A 12,732-nucleotide genomic window follows, 5' to 3' on the forward strand; every position below is an offset into this window, starting at 1 on the left:
GACTGGATAGCTTCTCGATTTACCCCAACATGTTTATCGTATTTCTTTTTAAACGTGTCAATTGTGTTACAATTTACTACCTCCGGGGGTAAGCTATTCCATTTATTAACAACCCTATTAGAGAAAAATTCCCTGCGACTCCATAACCTCGCATTGTCCCTTACCAATCGATACTGGTGTCCCCTTATAATAGCAGTCGATTGGCGGTGTACTAAAAGTTGTTAATAGTTTTTAACCGTAGCAAAAAAGGAAAAACGCAAAAATAAAAATTTTGTCTAGTGCCACAGCTAATACGGTGATTAACTCACATTTTTTCATTAGATTTCAAGCCTAACTGAAATTTGGCATTTAGTAAGGGAAATTTGCAGTTTCAATTTACTCACAATGTATTATTCTATGCCCCATTTTACATATATTGTGAGAGATGATTGCAATATCCTACAAAACTCTAGAATCGTTCTTTTTATGGAAATTCCATGATAAAGTTTAAAGTTCATTATTTTCACAATGAACTTGACTTTAAACCGTTCATTCGCTCACCGCTCATTTGTGAGCGAAGGCTGCTAAAGATTGAATCCACACTCCTACGAATTTTCTGTTACCCGCAAGCAACTAGAAGATATTTATGAGTAACCGATGGGAGTTTTACAAAACACTCCAGCTAACTCTGTTAGTTAGAAGGAAAATGATTTAGCACTTCTTGTTTTTTCCTTCTGGTATTTGAAAGATTTTGCACCAGTAAGATGCGCATCTAGAACCACTTATTTCTGAGTGAGGCACTCAATGTTTGAGATAACGAAAGGCATCTTAGTTTTTGAAATTTTGTGGATGAATGTATTTATAGAAGAGAATTCTCTCTCTCTCTCTCGGAGTTGAGTGGATAACTCTATGTTTTGAAGAGTCCCTGTTAATATAAATCAGCATACTAAAGAGGCATAGCATTTAATTATTGGACAAAAATGTACTTATCCATTTAGCGTACTTTCCGTATTTTCCCTAATTATCATTTTTTGGTGTTCAGCCATCGCCAAACAATTTTACTCTTTTTGCCGATTTATTTTACTTCAATTTTAGAACGAACTGTAGAATTTATATTCCTTTTGGATACTTCTCTGGTGAAACGCATGCTATACAAAAAGAGCGAGAAAGAGAACACGTTCCATGAAATTAATCGCCAGGTGAGGCCGAATGTACTTGGGTTACGGAATAACTGTCGAGACAATAAAAAAATTATATATGCGCTTGAAGGCACCCAAATTACTTCATTTCAGCTTCACTTCCGGAAGAACATAGCGCAACAACGATATTAATATGCTTATTAGCCGATTTCACGTGATGATTTTGCAAGAAGAGGGGTTGGATCACTTTTTCTAAGTATTCTTTTTGGTCGATTCAGCCACTGTTTTTGAGTATATCAGGGGAGGGTTGAAGATATAACTGTCTACTCATTTTACATGTATTGTTTTAACCAGACGCTTTGAAATAAACTGTTTTTGAAGAAGTATTCAAAGAAGTCGAAGGAGATATTTTTAATTACTCTTAAAGGATCCGAAATAGAAATATAATTATAGGGTTACGTGAAACAAGTAGAAAGTACACAGGGTGATTCGGAACTCATGAGAAAAGTTTTGAAGAGTGACTGTTCATTGCTTGTTAGATGAACACATTTAAATAAGCAATTTTCGTCATACAATGCATAGTCGTCACGCAAGCTGTGAGCCTCTAGCTGACGCCGTCATTGAACGCATAAAGTGGTGATTTTACCACTTTTCGACATTCCTATCGTCGATTGTAGGTGGAATGGTTGGTTTCATGATTCGAAAGAAGATGGACATGCATTTCAAGTCTGAATGAATGAATTTGAAGTGAATTGAATCTGCATTACAAGTCTGCTGATGGGAGTGGCCTGGAAGCCCAAAGACCTTACCTGAAGGATTTTCCGATTAAGACGCTTACTGGATCGAAAACCCTTTGAGCGATTACACCGTTGTCTGTGCGAAACGGGCTTCTTGTGGCGTCCTCACACTCCTGGCGCGCCCAGTATTCTGCATGTCGCTGACAAAGGATAAGTCAACAATCTGGCGCGAGTCTTGTCAGAAAACACTATCATTTCAGTCTTCAGGCTTCCAGAACATTTCCGTCCGCAGCAACGTACATGAAATGCATGTTCGCCTTCTCCTGACAAAATCAGTGCTTTATGTGTTCAAGATAACGTCATCTAGTGGTTCACTGCTTGTATTACGACCATGCATTGTACGAAGAAAATTGCTTCTTTAGATGTGTTCTATCACTCCTTAAAGTTTTGCCCACGATTTCTGAATTGCCCTGTATATGGAATATGAATCCTATATACAATAGTCATTAGGAGGATGCTTAAAAGTGAAAGTTTGTAAAAAACCGTTCGTATATAATAACTAATCTTTCTGTTCACAGTTTCTAAACGATTATTTATTTTAAAGCAAATCAAAATATACGTAAAGATGAAGCAAAAAAAAAAAAATCAAAATGGGATTGCTTCGCATCATAGTATTGTTCCAAGTATAAAAGAAATATATGCAATATTGTTAAAAGTTTAGCAAAGTAATGAGAACTGCAAGCGAAACAGGGAATCATCAAACCGTTCCGAAAGCAAACACAACGAGCGTTGTTTTTAGAAATACTTGTGTGTGTGTTGGGGGTAAGATCACAGCCACAGGGCAACAACAAGAAGAACAAAAACTGGAATCATGGTACGGTCTGTCTCTTACCCTGGAGTATTCTCTTTTCTGTTCGCTCACTCCTTTTATCTCACTAGCTGAAGTCCCCAAAGAATTTAAACTTCGATGGCACAGAAACAGAAGCAAAAACTTGGAAAATTTTTATATACTTAGAAGAGAACGCATATATATTTTTTTATTTTAGATGTCTTGCGCAATCATTCATCAAAACACAGTATGTACGAAACGACATTGTAAAAAAAAGGAAATAAAAAACAGTATATCCTAAAGGATGTCTTTTCACAGTCGAAAGGTATCTTTACTCTTTCACCTTGTTCTTAGGCTTCAAGAGAAAAAAAAAGATAAAAAGCGTACGACTTAGATACTCAGCCGCGACCTTAACTTAAATCTCGAAGATCGATGGCTCACAAATCTGAGGAGACCATTTTCCTTTACGCACCTTTATTCTTTTATCTTTCACCTCCCGAAATTCAAGCACCTCATATATATCTTTTTCACGGCGACGAGGTCAGGTGCAGCAGCAATTTCAGCATCTCGGTTAATCCTAGGGGCTTAAAGTAATTCCTTGTTAAGAACTTCCGGTAAACGTTGGATTGAAATAGCATTCTGTTTTGGAATTCCACCATTTCTCTTCGGAATAAATATGAGTAGAGTAAATTCCTCGACAACATTTTATGCTCGTGAGGTATGAACGACTCTAAAAATATTCAAAGAACGAAGTTCTGTGTCAGTGACACCAAATCTCTGCTTAATTGAATGAATCAAAAATAAAGTACACATTTTCATATATATCTGAGTCGGTGTTATCAAATATCCAGTGATTTGTTTTCCACGGTAAATAAAAACTTGATCAGATTTTCAAGTGACACATGGATGCGTGATTTGAGACACGTGGATTTGGGCTTAGTTCATCCTGGTCTGAAGCATGTCGTACGGTTTTAGAGGCCCTGCTTACAGGAGGACATGGACTTGGTCGGGGGGGGGGGGGGGTGAACAAAAGAGTTATGTGAGCTCTTGTTGGTAAACGGGGCTTGAGCTATGAAGTGAAACTTGATTTTTTTTAATGTTTACATTAAAGGAACGTAAGTGTCGGGAGGATAAGTGAAGTTTTCAAAATTTTCCACGGGATGAACAGAATGGACCATGAGTTATTTATACACTGTCACACGAATGCTTCGACAAGAAGAAACCAGCATCGATTAATAAGGGACAACTCCAGGTTGTGGTGTCGTAGGGATTTTTTTTCTCTAACAGGGTTGTGAATAAATGGAATAGCTTACCGTCTGGTGTCGTGAGTTACCCAATTGACACGTTTAAAAAATAGCCTACGATATTCACATTGGGATAAACCCAGAAGCAGTACATACTTAGATGAAGGTAAGCAAAGTTTCTCATGGGCAGTTCATTATATCTTTCTTATAAGTTTTCAGTTTTTTTCGTGAAAATTGCTGTTATTTTGGGTTTATATATTTTTTAATACATTTGAAGTAAATAATTTTTATAGGAATTTTTTTTAACCACCTCACTGGGTAGTTTGCCTGTTGTGGCCTTTGTATTTGTATCTGCGAGATAACATCTTGAATATGGTAGTGTACACTTTGGAGTTTATATGTTAAAACAAACATACAGTATTATAGGGTGCACAGTTTACAGCACGAACAGCAAATTGCTGGTGAACCGTTGATCCTAGAGACATACTTCCAATTAGAAAAAGTATCCAAATAACGGACCTCAGATGAGCCATTCATATTGCAAGTTATTAAAATAAAAATAAAAACTTTTTATACGCACAACCTGTACTTTCAAAAACTTAATTAAAAAGTTGTTGCTCGTTGTTGTTGTTGTCTCTCCTGAGACCAACAAAAAAAATTCCATGTTTCTAAGTGTAGTATTCACTAAAATATTTAATATATTTTTCCTTTTCGAAAAAACAAAGGAAAGTTGGGAAAAAACAGCACAAAAATGCGGGTAAAAAAGTTATTTTTTTATTTTTAAAACTATACAATCCCTTGCAACATCAATGATATATCTGAGTTCTACACGTTATTCGAATACTTTTTCTAATTTGAAGTATGCGGTAAGGAACAACGGTTCGCCAGTAAAATTCTGTGCATGTGTGTTTTTTACCTTTACACCCTGTATATATACAGTATATATTTTCCACGAATTTATCACTCTTAATTTTCGTTCATGACATCATCGCATTTTACTGCTGGTATTTATGTATGACGTTTAGCAGAGGGCGATTGGCTTGTCAGTGATTGGTTTCACTTGTCTGGATCTGGATCCAATAAAAGTCATGAAAGCATAGCCATTCCGGAGTGGCAATAAACCGTATGTCTTGGTCCACTTAGTCCTCGTACGCAAAAGACCGTCGGGTGATGGAAATAATAAAAATAATAAAACGATCATATGTACTATAGGATATATAACGCTTCAACGTTATTTTGCTCTGGAGTTTGATCCATAATGTCATTTGCTTTAAGGTAAGTGATCATAAGGAGGGTAGATTATGGTAAATTATAATAACATATTTTTGCCAATAAAGCTTCGCAAAACACCCAGAGGTTGTTATAATAATAATAATAATAATAATAATTTAGACACACATACACTGGAGCACGCATAACAAATGCAATATCTACCTTCTCACATTTTTTTTTTCCTTTTCGACTTTACGACCCAAATGAAATTAGAAATTCCTTTCACGGTTTATCCAGGAAGATCGAAAAGCATCTCCATTAATAGATTATTGTACTCATTAGTACTTTTCAACTGCATTTGTTTAATGACCTCGAAACGTGTCTTTATCAGATTTCAGTCTCTTCATCTGGCAAAATAATCACTTGTTTCCAAGATTAACGATCTCAGAGCACAGTGCGGCTACTTACAAACGATGTTTCTGTTGCTCTTTCAGCATTAACTAAGCGTTTGTTTCATGCCTCCATTCAACCCTCTTCCTTCAGATATTAAAGTCCGCAATTACGGTGGATCGGGCGATGACTTCATTTGCGATGGGTGTCAAATCATGACAATATGAATATATATCAACAAAAAATAAATAATAATGACTTACTTATGCGGCAAGTAGATCAAGGTCAAACGGTTAAAAAAGTTTATTTCTTTTACGCAGACTGTGGGCCTTCATTTCCCTACGGGCGATACCGTGTCCGAAATTTGCCAGTTCAGAAGGACGTTTGCAAGAACAATAGACTTTTAAACTTTGCTGTAGGGTTCTTGTTTGTGATTAGCTATACGCAGATTTTGTGGATCACGCGCACAACCAGATGTAAATTTAGCAACTTTTGATGCAAAGTGAAAACGTAACGGCTTTATTGCCCTTCCCCACACTTTCAAACTTCGTGGACAACAACATGAGGAATGCATTTCATGGGAGAATTTCGTTACAATTTATTTAATTCGACTAGTGAGAAAGTGAGATTATCTTACCTCTCTTTGAACGTCTCTGAATGCTTTCAAATACAATACAACCAGTGATAGTAGTCGATACTAAATAAGAACAGTACTTAACTGACGAAATGCTACGAGGTACCAGCAAAGTTCGAACGCTAAACGAAATTTCCTGTTTTCGCAACACTGGAAATTAGGTAAGTTATTGCTAGGTTGGTGAACCTCCCACTCCTCTACACATTGGAGATGTAGTCATTAAGAGAGCCCTGAACGACAAATAAAACCGGCGGCACATAAAAAAGCTCTCTCCTTGGCAGACATTCAATTTGTTTCTGATCTGAATTGTGGATCTGTACGAATTGTTATCGTTCCGTTAGTAGAAATACTATCTTAATACTACCTTCAGGTACTGGAACTGCTTGCGTTTCCGTTACTTGGCTCGCGGGAAACCATTTACACTACTAGGGTTTTTTTTTTATACAAATGGCTGAATGTCTCAGCGCAGAATAATTTGCGCAAGGTGATAAGAAAATTGAAAATAAAAATTCTCGGGTTACGTTTCATACGTTAAAAGATAGACCACTATATTTACAATCTGTTATTAAAATCGCATAATAAAAGAAGTTTTCCCGGTAACAAGTTGAAACTGTTATTTTTAATCGTCCATGCCACTTCTCCTCAAATGAAAACATCTATAAATTTTTGTTTTTTAATAATAACCTTCACGGTCTTTCTCTAAAACGCAATTTTTTTTAATGGGGGGGGGGGTCATTATTATTTGGGCTTTACACCTGCTGCTTTTTTATTTGCAGTGTGGTAATAAATAATTGAGCAATATATATTAGATCTTAATACAGCCGACAATAACGAAATAAAAAGAAACGTAAAAAAAAATGGTATGAAATTTAATTCTATTCAACTTACATATTGTATATTATTATATTATAAATTTAGTTGCAGTGTTTATAAGACTAAATATACATAATTTTGTTCTTTGATTCATTGCGATGTTTGCATTGTACCTTGTGACGCCATTAAAAAATAGCACATACCCACCATGGAAGGGCAATGGAATTTTCATTTTAAAAGCAGGGAGAGCTTGTTTTTTTCCATGTAAATTGAGGATATAGTTTCAGAGAGTACGTATTTACCCGTGTGTGTGTGTGTGTATGTTGAAAAGTAGCGATAGAGTTCTAACAATTATCTGGTACGTAATTAAACTTGAAAAGCGTAAGTTTGATACTTATTTTGTTTACATAAGTAAAAAGATATTAAATTTTTTAGATAACATCTTATGACATCTTATTTCATTGTGAATATAGACTACATCTGCAGGAAAATGTTCCATTAAAAATTCCAATGGATTCTTAAAGAAAGGCGTCCGCAAGTGGTGTGTCCATCCTTACCACAGACACGGGCCGTGTTCGCTGGATGAATGCATGTACAGTCGGCGCTACTTATTAAAATCACGGATAATGTTATCCTTCGGTTATTGCTATCACTTTCTTAAGGAACGGAACTGATCAATATCATAACACGGGAAAAAATTCGTTTAGAGTTATCGGGGTTTCGGGTAATGTTATCAACAATTTTTCCGTAGAAAGTTTTTTTTTGAATAATCTGAAGCTGAACGAACGCCAGAACTTTGCCACTGGACTTATCCCATTGCCCAGATCTCTTCCAGCCCAGCTTCCTGGCAGAGTCTGGAACACTCTATTTTGTGTCAAAAAAAAAAAAACATACAAAATTTTTACAACATATTTTCCCCATATATTTACAACATATATTTTGAATAACAAAAATGCAGAATTTTAACTTAAGGGAAAAAAGAGGTCCCGTTTTAAAATAGAATAAAAAAATGGGAACGATTGCAACTAATTATGTGGAAAAGAAAAACAGTTGTCCAATTTTACCAACACCCATTTACTATACGTGCCGTTCAACAAAGGGGCCACCGTACTTGCAAACGGGACTTTTTGTATATAGTTATCATTCGGTTATTGTTATCAGAAACCCAGATTCACGATGTGATCATATTAAGCGACATGTGATGTATATATTATGGTCAAAGTCTGAAGTCTAGCGTCTTCGAGGAGTGGGCAGCCTACGCAGATTATTCAGACTTCAGACACAAGTGGGGTAAAACAGCGGGTAAACTGTTTTACCCGCATTTAATGCTGTTTTTAGGAGGAAAGACACTACTACTATTAAACCAGACATGCACCTCGTCCATATTCCTCTGCGGAACCTCTAACGAATTGGTACATGTTGGAATGTGTATGTATAGTGAACGCCTTCATCGAAGTTTGTTTCCGTGTAATGCTTGTCATCTGCAATCAATTTTTTTTAAACTATGAGTTTTTCCTATCAACTCACAGTGCGTGAAGTGTAATAAATGAATAATTATACCGTTGCTCTCTCTCTCTCTCTGCGGTGAGACTTTTTAACGGGGAGATCGGCTCGCATTCGCGCCTCGAAGTTGGGAACCGCAGAAAACCAACTTCAGCCGATCACAACTGCGGCGACGGCGGGGTTTGAACAAGGATCCTCGCGATGCGAGTCCGTCACTATGGCCACTCGACTAACACAGCGGCGAAGGAGGAAAAACAGAAAAACATCTTTTAATCGGTTTTTGTTCACACATGGTGTCCTCATAAAATGTTGATATTCTCATTAAAATAACTATACAACACCCCTTGCAACGTGAATGACGTATCTGAGTTCTACAAATTATTAGAATACTTTTTCTAATTCAAAGTATGCCTATAGGATCCAGGAAAATGTCGTGCGTTCTGTTACCAATTCACCCTGTATACTAGATATTACTGACTCAATGTAATTTGTTTCGATTGGACAAAAGTATGATAGTCTAAAGGGAAAAGTTTATTTTAAGGAAACGTAAAATATGGTTTATACCTGACCTCTTCTATTTATATACGCTACTGCTATTACATCGTACACGCACCTCGTAAATATTCTTGTGAAGTAGCTAACGGATTGGTACATGCCGGAACGTGTGTTGTGAGTGCATAGAGTGACCTTCACGTACTTATGTTTTCCGAGTTATACGTGCATCGTGTCAAAGTGGTGCTGTTATCTATCGTCCATATTTTGAAGTGGAAATGTCAGAGTTTTCGATAAAATGTATGTATTGTGTTGATGGCCCTCCTGCTCTCTGTGGAGAGACTTCTTCAAATGGGAACCGGCTTGCTTTCACGCCTCGTAGTTGAAAAAACCACTTAAAACCAACTTCAGCCGATCACTACTGTGCCATCAAAGGGGTTCGAATCTGGATCGTTACGATGCGAGTCCATCGAGATGCCCACACGACCATACAGTATCAATTTATATACACTATATAGCACTTCTTTTCACATGGATGAAAAATAAAGTATGCGAAAAAACTAAAATGAGATTCGTTTTTATCTGAGTAATAATCATACAGGTAAAATTGTTTAAATTTATTCTACAGGATTTTAGCAACATTATTCTATTATTAATTCAAAATGTATAACTATTATTAATCGTTTTGAGAGACCGAGTAAACGTAGTTTCGTTCTTACGAAATGAAGCTCTAACGAAAAGTAATAATCTTCGGTTTCCACTTCATACTGATATAATATGAAAAGAAGGGAAATGAAAGAGTCAAGGCTGCTGAGATGTTTCAACATCCAAGCCTTCTTCAGAAACAGTCGACTGCAACAAAAATTGAATTAATTAATTTTCAGCGAAACTCAATTAACTTGATTAACTTGATCAATGAGCTTAATTAATACCGAAATGCATTTCCTCCTCATTCTTAAGAATGAGGCACACCCCTCTTTTTAGACATCAGTCATTATTTCATGATTGACTAACAAATTGAAAGAGGAATAATGAGAAAAATTATTACATTATAATAGTTTAATGATAGTAATTAGAGGAAATATTAAATTAACGCTTCAAACTGAGAGAAAGAAAAATAGTTGGCTCGTATAATAAGAGAATTTGTCACCGAAGTGTTAGAAAGCACAGCTGTTACAAGAATAACATATTGCCGCACTTTCAATTTTATTTGACTTTGTGCCTCGGAACACACGAGTAACAAATTACAATATTTGAGAGGAATAAAATCACAAAAGTTTGTAAAGTATATATATTTACAAAGTTTTCCTTAATTGATCAATCAAAAGCCTTAAAAGCATTCGTAGTTATCTTGTTATTAAACTAAAATATTTCTGAATTTTAAAAATCGAAAAAAAAAATATGAAACGGGGAAAAAAATTGAAGAGAGAAATTTAAACTTTTCATCCTGGTGAAACGCAGTTCAAATGGAGAAAAGGAAAGTAACAAATACAGTAAAACCTATCTTTTGCAGACTCCGGCGGTACAAAAAATTCGTCCGTAAAAGATGGTGACAGTTAATCAGTGGTTTGAGATGCATACTTTTATTATACAAGGAGAAATTATCATCTGGCCGTAAAAGGGGGGTGACCGCATCTGAGGGGTGTCCGTTAAGAGGGGTTTTACTGTACCAACTTGTGATTATTCTTCGGTAAATACCTGCCAACTGTAGAGATTCAGTAAAATAATAATTACGATACTTTTTTCAGTTTATACTTGTTCAAAAAAAAATTCTTATTCATGAGAACTTTCAAATTCGCATATATATATTGTTTTCACTATTCACTAATTTCATTTCGTGACCTAAATGGGATTCAAACTATTAATGTGTAAAATAACTGGAAAGCAAATATGATACGAGTAAAACATTGTGCAACAAATGGTTAATAGACATGCGAGAGTCTTTGTTCGATTAACAATATTACCTTTTTTATTCCGTGATCAGCAATAATGATAACAGTCCCCAATAGTTTGCAAAATAGGTTGAACGCTTACTTTGGCCAGAAATAACCAATCAGTACCGATAAATATTTTTTGCTTTAGCAACGATACATTAATAAAAAAATAATGAAAAAATACACCTTTTTTACTTACGTCACAAATAAAGAAAACCTTTTGCAAACAAAACAAGAACTTAAATGGCCTTTCCAAATTTTTATGCAAAAAAAAAAAAAAAAAAAAAAAAACTTACTTGAAAAGTCACGGTACTTTCTTTCCATATCGAAACCCAGAAATCATAGGATGCTAATATATTTATTTTACTCAAAGAAAAAAAAATTTCGGCAGAAAAATTTTAATTGTTTCGTTTATTACCTTTTAAAAGCAAAACAAAATCTTGTTTTTGAAATTTAAGGGGAAAAACGAAACAAACTTACGTTTCGTGTCGGAACGCCGAGATCGAGACTTGCGTTTCAAAACCGCAGAATCAAAGAAAACTATAAACCAAGTGCCGGCAAAAAGTGTTGACGAAACTGTCAGGTAGCAATAATAATAATGGTCACAACAACAAGAACAACAAAGTGTTTCGGGAGACGAACGAGAGCCGCATGCGATGAGAAATGAGAAGGAACGTGAATGAACTAGTGACAAGAGAGGGAACGCGAACCGGCGTGGCGGATGGGATACACTACTGGCCACTACTCTGTGCTACGCCCTCTAGCGGACAAACTATAAAATACAAAAAAGGGAACTTCTCTGTTCGACTACTTATTTATTTTTGTCAAAATTGTTTTTCTTGTTTCTTAAGGTCTTCTGTCAGTTACGGTCTCGAATCACCTCCAGGGATCATTTGCATCGAAACGCAGCTGAGCTCTTCCTTTGGTTATATTTTCCTTTTCTTTTTTATGTTATAATGATCAGCTGAATGATTTGATATGATGGATGAGCAATTTAAATATTCCTTATATTTCATTTTCATTAACTACTGAAAGTGAAAATATAGTAATTAACTAACGTGATCAAATCATGGATACACGTGCTCGACAAAAATCAAAAGTTAGTACGTATATTTTCTACCTGTTATATCAAAATGTTACAATGTAACATTTGATATAACAGGTATTTGATAAATACAGGGTAGTTCAAAATGTATGGACTAAAATAAAATATAATTGTGACCGACGTACAGTTATACCTCGAAGTTACGAGGTTGGTGGGATCAGCCACAACCCCTTAAGCCGGGGTACAGCTTTTCATAGAAATGCATATAAATATTAGTTAATTATGACAAAAATTAGGAAGAACACCTGTTTTTTTTTCTTTCTTATTATGACTATAATGCTATGGTACTGTTCCATTGGGCTTCATAAATTTAATTTGTGTTGTGACTGCAATCCGATCCGGTAAAAAAGATTGTATAAAAATTTGTATTTACTCACAAAAAACTGTAAAAATGAAAGTTTTGTGTTAAACGCTTTACGTATTTTGATAACATCTTGACCCATCGAAAGCTGCTCGCGTTCGGAGCCAAGAATAAAAATTTTAGCTTGAATTGAAGTTAAAATTGAAGTTAATTGAAACTTACAAACTATATATAGGTGGATTATCATCAGAGAGCAATACATTAAACAAATTATTTTTTATACAAACAAGCCTTAGGATTCCATTTCTAAATCCCGGCAGATTCTCTACCTTAACACCCTATAGCCTCTCAAAAATTAGTGTAATTTCATTACATATACACTGTTCTGATAGAATAAAACAATTCTTTACTTGATTATCA

At 35.4% G+C, this 12,732-nt stretch overlaps 1 protein-coding gene across 1 annotated transcript in view; it reads right to left on the minus strand.

Annotated features, from left to right (window-relative positions):
* The window catches only part of LOC149080592 (fibroblast growth factor receptor-like 1), a 49,616-nt gene extending 38,098 nt beyond the window's left edge, over positions 1–11,518 (minus strand). Inside the window, exon 1 of the mRNA XM_089239735.1 lies at positions 11,387–11,518. The gene's annotated coding sequence lies outside the window, so the exon portion shown is untranslated. The remainder of the gene's footprint in view (positions 1–11,386) is intronic.
* Positions 11,519–12,732: the final 1,214 nt, after the last annotated feature.

Source organism: Pholcus phalangioides, unplaced genomic scaffold (assembly GCF_987345545.1).
Source record: "Pholcus phalangioides strain wild (caught in Gottingen) unplaced genomic scaffold, Ppha-v1.0 ptg000011l_1, whole genome shotgun sequence".
Taxonomy (NCBI): domain Eukaryota; kingdom Metazoa; phylum Arthropoda; class Arachnida; order Araneae; family Pholcidae; genus Pholcus; species Pholcus phalangioides.